At 50.1% G+C, this 10161-nt stretch overlaps 1 pseudogene; it reads left to right on the top strand.

Moving 5' to 3' along the window:
- The first annotated feature begins 776 nt into the window (after positions 1–776).
- Positions 777–9900, top strand: LOC149362056 (uncharacterized; annotated as a pseudogene).
- The last annotated feature ends 261 nt before the right edge of the window (positions 9901–10161 follow it).

The raw sequence follows: 10161 nt of genomic DNA on the forward strand, positions 1-10161 counted from the left end.
AAAGGAAAACAAAAATTAAACAGTTCAAATAAGACAAAATCAGCACACGCACCCCAGCATGGCTCTGTCCAATCATTTCCCGAGTCTATAGCTGTGAACCGTTCATATTTCCCTGCTCTCACCCACTACCTCACAGTGTGCTCGAGCAACAGAGTATTTTTCGCGTATCGCGACCTGGCAGTGGTAGAGTGGGCTAAGGCTGTGGACTTAGGCGTTTGTCGATATCCACCAGGATCGAACACGCCGCCTGGTCGCATAAATTTGACCATTCCGTGTTGCAGCGTGCACAATCCCCGCATTCTTCCTGTTTTCTGTGGTCGCTCATCTGCCTCGGTGAAGCCTCCGACCGTGTGCGCATATGGGCCGCAAGCTTCCACGAAAGGCTCTAAGCGCTCGTTCCTAGAGGGACCCTTAGAATGTGGCATGACTGGCAGAAGCAATTCGTCATCAGCGACTTCTAGGATTCCGGCAGTACACATGCCGATCTCCGTGAGCGTTGCTCCTTCTCAATTCTCTTCCTCTCCGGCCGTAGGTTCTCTTCGGCTATCGCTAACTGGCTTTCAGGTCTTGAATATAAGCGTCACTTCTCTCTTTTCCTCTGCCTCGCTCAGCCTCTGACATTTGGGCTTATTCATGGCCATCCCAAAACCCACATCCGATCCGCCAGCTGACTAAAGGCCATTGTGCCTTGGTCAATTTTAACCCTGCGGCTCAAGCACTCCCGAGGCAGGTAAAGTAAGACTGGGGAAACTCACTCTGTTGTCGGGCTGTCGATCATGGCACTTGCTGAGCAGCAGCAGCAGGTTGCGTCCACAGCCGCAGATGTGTGGCCGACATCCAGAGTTCCCAACAGGCCCCTTACTTGCTCCCGGCAGACGAAGTCGGCAACCACGGGTGCCGCCGAAGTCGCAGCGCTTCGCTCCGGCGGTCCCGCTTCGCTCGCTCCTTGCGCTGTCGTGCAGTCTTGACTCCGAGGCCTCTGACAATAATCTCGCCTCAGTCGGACCTTGGTCCCCGGGGCTTGTCACCAAGATGTTGCCCCGTCAGCCTTCCGGAAGGTACTGCCTCAAACCGCTCAGCACGAAGCCGCTGATTGTACCGTGCGCGCTCCACCATGATTTATGACATTCGTGCTATTCTCTCTGCAGGTATCGCGAAGATCCGGGAGATCGACGAGGACCACAGGGACCTGGGAATCCACCGTCGCCTGCTGCTGGAGAGGCTTGTCGACGAGCTGTGGTGGGCAAAGGAGTATTCGAGCAACGATGAGACCGACAGCAGCGAGGACGACTGCGACAGGAGCCAGGACGACAGCGGCAGGAGCCAAGAAGACAGCCAATGCAGACCTGGATTTTAGCTGTGGAAACGGTGGCCCTCCGACAGACTCCGCCGCTTCGTCCGATGACCAGGAGACGTGGATGGTTGTTCCGGGAGGCAGTGGTCTCAAGCTCACCCTGAGGAGAAGCGAGTCACCGGTGCAAGCGGAGCAGAAGACCTAAACTCTCGTCGAAACATCGTTCCTGACAATGCCGGCGGCAGCAAACACCTGCCCTTCTCCGAGCCCGTTCCAAATTGCCAATTGTAAATCAGTAACACTTAATGGAACGCAATGCTAGTACGCTAGTCTGTAGCTGATCATGGTATCTTGGGAAGAGCCTACAACGCAATCAACCACCAGAAATTAAACAGAAACATTGCTTTCAATACAAAGACACATGTAACGAATACATGAGCCAGGCACCAACCGTTGAAGCATGATGGCGGGATGCAGATGTATATGTTTCAAACGCATGCGCTAATAAAATAGAAGGAAGACGGCACAAGAGCTTTTTGCAACTACATTGTTTTTTGATGAACACTGTTTCTAAATACGTAGCCAGAATGAACACACAACAGTAACCAATACCGGCAACATCTCATCAGGCTGGAACAAGAATACAGAGAGAGATGTGAGGTCGCAGCCGCTTTTAAGTACATAGTTAAAAAGATTATTTCGTAAACACACACCGAATGGTGGCAGTTTTTAATGGTAATTGGAAAAACGGGTTGTACGTGGCGTGAACTTCAGTTTAGGTCACCAATATTTTCGATACTCATTCTGTAGATTGCTCAAAAGAACGTGCTTAGATTACTACCTCCGATAACGCATTGGTTAATAAAACCTGCTCTAATGAACACCTTCAGTGCCAGCGATAAATCCAAAGAGGAAATAACGTCAGAAATTACTTCACCAGCGAATGAAAGAGACACCAGGAGAAGAAGAAAACAGGACGAGGCTGGACTAACAACTGAAGTTTAATCGAGAAACGGCGAACCTAGGTCACCAGAAGACGCATGCGTATCAGACTCACCGAACAAAACAAACACATACATAAATCACCGAGGAGTGGATACACGCTGCACCACTGGCAACGAGAAAAATACAGATAATAGGCCTATCAATCTTGCACGCGCACAATTCTGCGTCAGTGACAAAATAAAACCTCGCTTAATGACGCAATTTAGAACGAGGTAATAAACGATACTATTGGCATTCATTTCAGGGAGAAGGATCGTAATGCACCACACAATGGTTTGTTGCAGTTGTTTAAAAAGATCGGTGTTGCGCCTTTCTTCCACTTCCAAATTTCTGCGAAGTATATTTCATACTCTCTTAAATAGATTGTAGAAAAAGTGGACTAAAAGGTGCAGTTTTCTTGGAACGGGCTTGCGGGAGAATTCCTTGCTCGTCGTCACTTTAAATGTGCGAATTTTTCTCCCAAGAAATCTCTATCATGCAGGCCCTCGTCATTCTCGAATGTGTTTTCTTATCACCGGATGTAGCTGACAAGGCGTTCTTGGCAATAGAAAGAGAACGAAAGGTGGTTTTTAAGCGTTTGCCACACAAAGAAAAAGGAGTGCCCATGCACCACAGACGGATGAATTGAATTGAGCACGGTTCAGTTTTTCTGGAAATATACGGGAAGGCGGCAAGACGACACGTTTGTGGACAAGCGTAACATCAAAAGTCATTATTGTGGGTGTGCATCGGCGCTATAAATACACGTGTTCGTGTAACTTAATAAGCAGCATTTTAAGTGAGGGGCACAGATGCTCGTTATCCTCTTTTTCGTGGGCGTTGTAAAAAGCAGAACTTTTTCTTATTTTGCATCTTTTAAGCACAGTAAAAGAGTACATCGTCAGAAGATGCAATAGTTTAAGGAAGACACATGAAAACTGGGGCCGGACGCCAAGGCCGGTGTTGCGGCGCGCTCGAAGTCAAGCAGCACGCCTTGCGACCAGTGAATATGCTAAGGGGGTTGAGCCCCGGCATTGGTCTAGCGGACCGCTGGGAGAAGCACTCCAGCGACGACTTCAGGATATGCAGGAGCGAAGCGTAACGCAATTCGTGCTGTGTAATCCATCTATTTAGATGTATATGTTAGCTAAGTCATTGCACTTAGAGTGGCCCTGGTCTACTGTTCCTACACCACGTCACGGTCCAGTTCCAAACTCGGCGACGATCGCCCCACTCCATCGCATGAATTCAATTTTGACGCGTGCATACAGCAATAACATTCATCTGGCTTTGACACTAGCACAAATTTGCACGTTCCGTTTGGGAAGAAGGCTTCATCTAAAATGCAACTAAAAATCTTTTGAGGTCCCCGGAGTGGTGAGTGGTACACACCATTGCGGGGACCCTAAAGAAACGCTGGTAGGGGGGTACCAGTTGAGTAGAAAGGGTTGCAGGGAAGGGGGTGTGTGAAAAAGCGAAGTTTTCAGTTTATTGTGCTGTCCAGGGCTTAGTCTCATGACACACCCACTTCCACTTGTAATTCACCAAGCCCGTTATCTAAACATCACACTCTTCCTTCTAACTTCAAGTTGCTTGGTTCCTTTCTGCCTTCCTTCAATCCCCTTTCCCTGTAAGATATTGTGACTGCCTCTCCCTTATCAACTTTTCTCGGAAATAGCACTTGAGAAAGGGAAACGCCCAGGAAGAATGGGAGAGAAGAAATGAAAGCGCGCCCATTCTGGTGCCGGCAGCCGTTGCGGTCGGAGCTTCCCGCGTCGTTCTCCAATTGTGAGTCCCTGATTGTACCGTGCGGGCTACAAACCTGCCATTCCGTGTCCAGATAAATTTATACCCGAGTTCCTTGCCGAGCTTTCTGCACTTCCAAAACAGTTCTTTTTGTGCTGTCGTGAAGTTTTCATTCACGAAAATAGTTTCTCTTCGAAGGGCGTGTTCCTTTGTCAGCCACAAGTCCCTTGTTTTCCGCTCTGTAAACCTCACTATTATGGGTGCGATTTTGTCTTTCTGTGCCTTTAATCTGTGGACAGCTTCAAGTGAGTGTTTTACAGGCACCGGCAGATCAAGCTTGCTGCTAAGGTCCACTAGGACCTGGTAGAGATCCTGGTCCTCTGCTTCTTGAAAGCCGTGTATTTCAATATTCTTCCGTCTCGAATATTGTTCTCCACTTTCTACTCGTTCCCTGAGCTTTGCGATTTCGTTACCTTTTTCTTGCATGTTTTGTTGCAGTTCTTGTTAGGTTTTCTTGAGTTCAGAAATTTCGTTCTGCTGATCCTTCACCTTTGTGAGGAGGTCTTCAAACTTAGCTGCTAAAAATTCAGTTGACTTCTCAATGGCCTCAGTTGAGTTGCACTGGTTATCTACCTTTCTTTCAAGATTTCCAAGCCTACCCAAGACTTCCAATATCTTCTGGTTTAGATCACCAATCATCCTAGCCAAAGAGCTGTGCTCACTTGACTCAGTGCTTTTTTTCTGCGCTCTTCCGCATCACTGCTATCAGAATCAGTTTCATCATCTTTTCCTTCTCTGTTACACGTGTCACATTCCGAAGCCTTGATTTCACCCTGATTCATTTTCGTCAAAGGACGCATATGACTTGCCGCACGAAGCAGTTTCTACGCTTATGTCGTGTGAATGAGAACCAGGTGGATTGGTTGTGCTGAGAACTTGTCGACGAACTGCTGTGCGTGCGGACGAGTGCTTTGGCGGTGCAGAGGTAGGTGCTGTGTGCGCTCTTTTTAAGCATGAAATGCTTTTAGCCCCCGTTGTCGGCAGTGTGGTGACGTCACGCCGAGACCGAGAGCCATCATCCGGGCACTGAAATCCAGTCATCCGGGCACTGAAATCCAGATATCCGGGCACTGAAATCCAGTCATCCGGGCACTGAAATCCAGTCATCCGGGCACTGAAATCCAGTCATCCGGGCACTGAAATCCACTCATCCGGGCACTGAAATCCACTCATCCGGGCACTGAATTCCAGTCATCCGGGCACCGTACGAGACTTAGCGAGATTTAACGAGACTCCGTAAGCCCTCCTACGCGACCGGCATGCAAGCACTGGTTGGTCTCCAAACGAGACAAAAAATAACTGCTGCCAGTGCCTTCTCAATGTTTATCAAGATATCAGTGGAGCTGTGGGTTTGATAACGCACGGAATTATAATTTCCGATTTCTAATAACGCGTGCAAAAACCACATAAATTGCATGTTGCACTTCGTTGTCGTACGTGATCCGGGAGAGAAGCGCTGCGTTCAAAGGGCAAGGCATCGTGCCGAACGGGTGGTGGCGTTCCTCCCTTCCTTTACGGTGCGGTTCGGGTGTCCACCGAGATGGCAGAGAATTACTGCGCCATTTCCTTTCCTCAAAAAACCTTGCGTTCAAATGACAAGGCATCGCGCTGAACGGGTGGTGGCGTTCCTCCCTTCCTGTACGGTGCGGTTCGGGTGTCCACCGAGATGACATTAGGCCCGTAAACATTTCATGCTTACTCTACTCTCGGTTACGGGAGAGGCAGAGATTTTTTTTCTCCGTCAGCGTTGGCAACGAGCAGACCGTCGGCCTCGGACAACCGAAGGGCAGCAAATCCACGCGTCGAGTGGCTGAGGCCATCGACAAAGTTGGGGCAATGAAGGGATTGGAGCGCTTCCCAGTGAACCCAGAGGAAAAGGTGGCGGCGAAAGCGACCTTATGTGGTCACGGTACCATCCCCGGCGTCGTTGGCTCCGTCGACAGCGTGCTTATTGCATTCAATGCGCCGCGGGGTGATGCCGGAAACAAGGCAGAATTCTGGAGCCGCAAAGGATTTTACGCGGTAAACACCATGACCTTGAATAGAGTGCCTTTTTGACCGCCGGCGTTCGCAAGCCGGAACCTCGATATTGCAAGCTGACGACTGAGTATGTGTGTCTCCTTTCTCGTAGATCTGCGACGCTAGCATGAAAACCCCTGGCTGCCCGTGATCTTGCTATGATGCGTTTTCGTGACGCAACCGGTGGCTGCGTCCGAAGCTGGAGTGAGGACTGTTGACGGATGGAGGGCTTCTGCTGGGTAAGCAGCCACAAAGCCCTGTCGATCATCAGGCTACCTCGACAACATATATCAAGGTAAAATGCTGCACAGTGGCTCATACCTAGCTTCAAGAATGAGGCGTGCTATTTATACGCTGTAATAGTACCCACAACGACCGCGTATTGTATTTTAAGCATGAAATGCTTTTAGCTCCCGTTGTCGGCAGTGTGGTGACGTCACGCCGAGACCGAGAGCCATCATCCGGGCACTGAAATCCACTCATCCGGGCACAGAATTCCACTCATCCGGGCACTGAAATTCACTCATCCGGGCACTGAATTCCACTCATCCGGGCACTGAATTCCATTCATCCGGGCACTGAAATCCACTCATCCGGGCACTGAATTCCAGTCATCCGGGCTCTGAAACGAGAACATCCAGGCACCGTACGAGACTTACCGAGATTTAACGAGACTCTCTAAGCCCTCCTACGCGACCGGCATGCAAGCGCCGGTCGGTCTCCAAACGAGACAAAAAATAACTGCTGCCAGTGCCTTCTCAATGTTTATCAAGATATCAGTGGAGCTGTGGGTTTGATAATGCACGGAATTATAATTTCCGATGTCTAATAACACGTGCAAAAAGCACATAAATGCCACGTTACACTTCGTTGTCATACATGATCCGGGGGAGAAGCGCTGCGTTCGAAGGGCAAGGCATCGCGCCGAACGGGTGGTGGCGTTCCTCCCTTCCTTTACGGTGCGGTTCGGGTGTCCACCCAGATGGCAGAGAATTCCTGCACCATTTCCTTTCCTCAAAAAACCTTGCGTTCAAATGGCAAGGCATCGCGCTGAACGGGTGGTGGCGTTCCTCCCTTCCTGTACGGTGCGGTTCGGGTGTCCACCGAGATGACATTAGGCCCGTAAACATTTCGTGCTTACTCTACTCTCGTTTACGGGAGAGGCATAGTTTTTTAAGCATGAAATGCTTTTAGCCCCCGTTGTCGGCAGTGTGGTGACGTCACGCCGAGACCGAGAGCCATCATCCGCGCACTGAAATCCACTCATCCGGGCACTGAAATCCAGTCATCCGGGCACTGAAATCCAGTCATCCGGGCACTGAAATCCAGTCATCCGGGCACTGAAATCCAGTCATCCGGGTACTGAAATCCAGTCATCCGGGCACTGAATTCCAGTCATCCGGGCACTGAAATCCGCTCATCCGGGCTCTGAAACGAGAACATCCGGGCACCGTACGAGACTTAACGAGATTTAACGAGACTCTCTAAGCCCTCCTACGCGACCGGCATGCAAGCGTCGGTTGGTCTCCAAACGAGACAAAAAATAACTGCTGCCAGTGCCTTCTCAATGTTTATCAAGATATCAGTGGAGCTGTGGGTTTGATAATGCACGGAATTATAATTTCCGATTTCTAATAACGCGTGCAAAAAGCACATAAATGCCACGTTACACTTCGTTGTCATACGTGATCTCTTAGGGGCTTCGCGCATCGAAGCAAAGCCGCGCAGGCGCACAGGGGCCCGGGGGAGAAGCGCTGCGTTCAAAGGGCAAGGCATCGCGCCGAACGGGTGGTGGCGTTCCTCCCTTCCTTTACGGTGCGGTTCGGGTGTCCACCGAGATGGCAGAGAATTACTGCGCCATTTCCTTTCCTCAAAAAACCTTGCGGTCAAATGGCAAGGCATCGCGCTGAGCGGGTGGTGGCGTTCCTCCCTTCCTGTACGGTGCGGTTCGGGTGTCCACCGAGATGACATTAGGCCCGTAAACATTTCATGCTTACTCTACTCTCGTTTACGGGAGAGGCAGAGGATTTTTTTAAGCATGAAATGCTTTCAGCCCCCGTTGTCGGCAGTGTGGTGACGTCACGGCGAGACCGAGAGCCGTCATCCGGGCACTGAAATCCACTCATCCGGGCATTGAAATCCACTCATCCGGGCATTGAATTCCACTCATCCGGGCATTGAATTCCAGTCATCCGGGCACTGAATAAAAGGGAAGTTTATTCAACAGTGCAAACAAACAAAACATTGGAAACACACTCATGACTGAGGGCAAAACAGAACGAGAACATCCGGGCACCGTACGAGACTTAACGAGATTTAACGAGACTCTGTAAGCCCTCCTACGCGACCGGCATGCAAGCGCCTGCTGGTCTCCAAAGTAGTCACAAAAAATAACGCTGCCAGTGCCTTCTCAATGTTTATCAAGATATCAGTCGCTGTGCGTTTGATAATGCACGGAATTATAATTTCCGATTTCTAATAACGCGTGCAAAAAGCACATTAATCCCACGATACACTTCGTTGTCATACGTGATCTCTTAGAGGCTTCGCGCATCAAAGCAAAGCCGCGCAGGCGCACAGGGGCCCGGGGGAGAAGCGCTGCGTTCAAAGGGCAAGGCATCGCGCCGACCAGGTGGTGGCGTTCCTCCCTTCCATTACGGTGCGGTTCGGGTGTCCACCGAGATGGCAGAGAATTACTGCGCCATTTCCTTTCCTAAAAAAAACCTTGCGTTCAAATGGCAAGGCATCGCGCTGAACGGGTGGTGGCGTTCCTCCCTTCCTGTACGGGACGGTGCGGGTGTCCACCGAGATGACATTAGGCCCGTAAACATTTCATGCTTACTCTACTCTCGGTTACGGGAGAGGCAGAGATTTTTGTCTAATTACTGTTATTAATGAGACAGAGGCACAAGACACATTATTTAGAAAAATAATCGTATTTACTGACTAAACGCAAAGGCAAAAAGTGTGTATATATCATTTCGTTAGTGTTGTGTACGATCATACTCTATAAGGCTGCCCCGCCGCGGTGGCTCAGTGGTTACGGCGCTCGGCTGCTGACCCGAAAGACGGGTTCGAAGGCTAAATTATTGAGGCCCGAGTGCTGTGCGATGTCAGTGCACGTTAAAGAACCCCAAGCGGTAGAAATTTCCTGAGCCCTTCAATACAACGTCCCTCATAGCGTGAGTTGCTTCGTGACGTTAAACCCCAATAAACCAAACCAAACCTAATAAACAAAACTAAGCTACGAGGCTATGTTACAGAGGTACTGCTTAGTCTTTTTTCTGCACGCATGTGAATGTCATGCTCAGTATTTCGTCTGTGGGTTGCTTGGTATAACCCATTCATTACATAGACAACTAAACGCTTCACTGCACATTTTGGTTGTGCAGGAGACCGCGGATATAAACTGTAGCCATGGCTTCTCACGCCAGTGTCCGGACATCCTGCTGCAAACTCGGCAGAAGGGCAGTGCAACGCAGCACATGCAACAATGCGATGTTTGTAGAACTCTGTATTGGTGTCTTTAAAAGCCGATTCCGGGGCCAGCAGAGTAACCGGACACCACTACAAGCCGAATCAGCGATGGTCATTATTGTAGCGAGTGTCGCGTTGCACATCTGCCTGGAGTAATTCTTGGCAGCGGATGGTGCGGCAACAGTGGCAACAGCAGCTCCACCAGCAGTAGTTCGTCATCACCTGGCAGCTGTGGCTGCAATGTCCCACCGTGCCGGGGTGGCGAGTTGTCGCAGCCATTCTTGCAATTGGCACTGCCATCGCCTTGTATTAGCCTATGAGCACCTGTGTGGCATCATGCCCTTGGCGACAGGCAGCCGAGCGCCAGTATTTTTAAAATGATTTCTTCCTATGTATGGTTCGAAGCCTGCAGTGACAAGGAATGAAGTGCGCACACCAGCTGCTGCTTCGACAATGTTCACCAGTATGCCTCCCATGCATAGCCAAGTCTGCCGCAACGCAGACTCCTCAAGTCGAATTAGGCGCCGGAACAGATCGCCCGACTAGTGAAATTCGTGCTTGTACATTGTCATTCGCCGTTG

Source organism: Amblyomma mixtum, chromosome 2 (assembly GCF_055824585.1).
Source record: "Amblyomma mixtum isolate Tamu chromosome 2, ASM5582458v1, whole genome shotgun sequence".
In the NCBI taxonomy this organism is placed as follows: Eukaryota; Metazoa; Arthropoda; class Arachnida; order Ixodida; family Ixodidae; genus Amblyomma; species Amblyomma mixtum.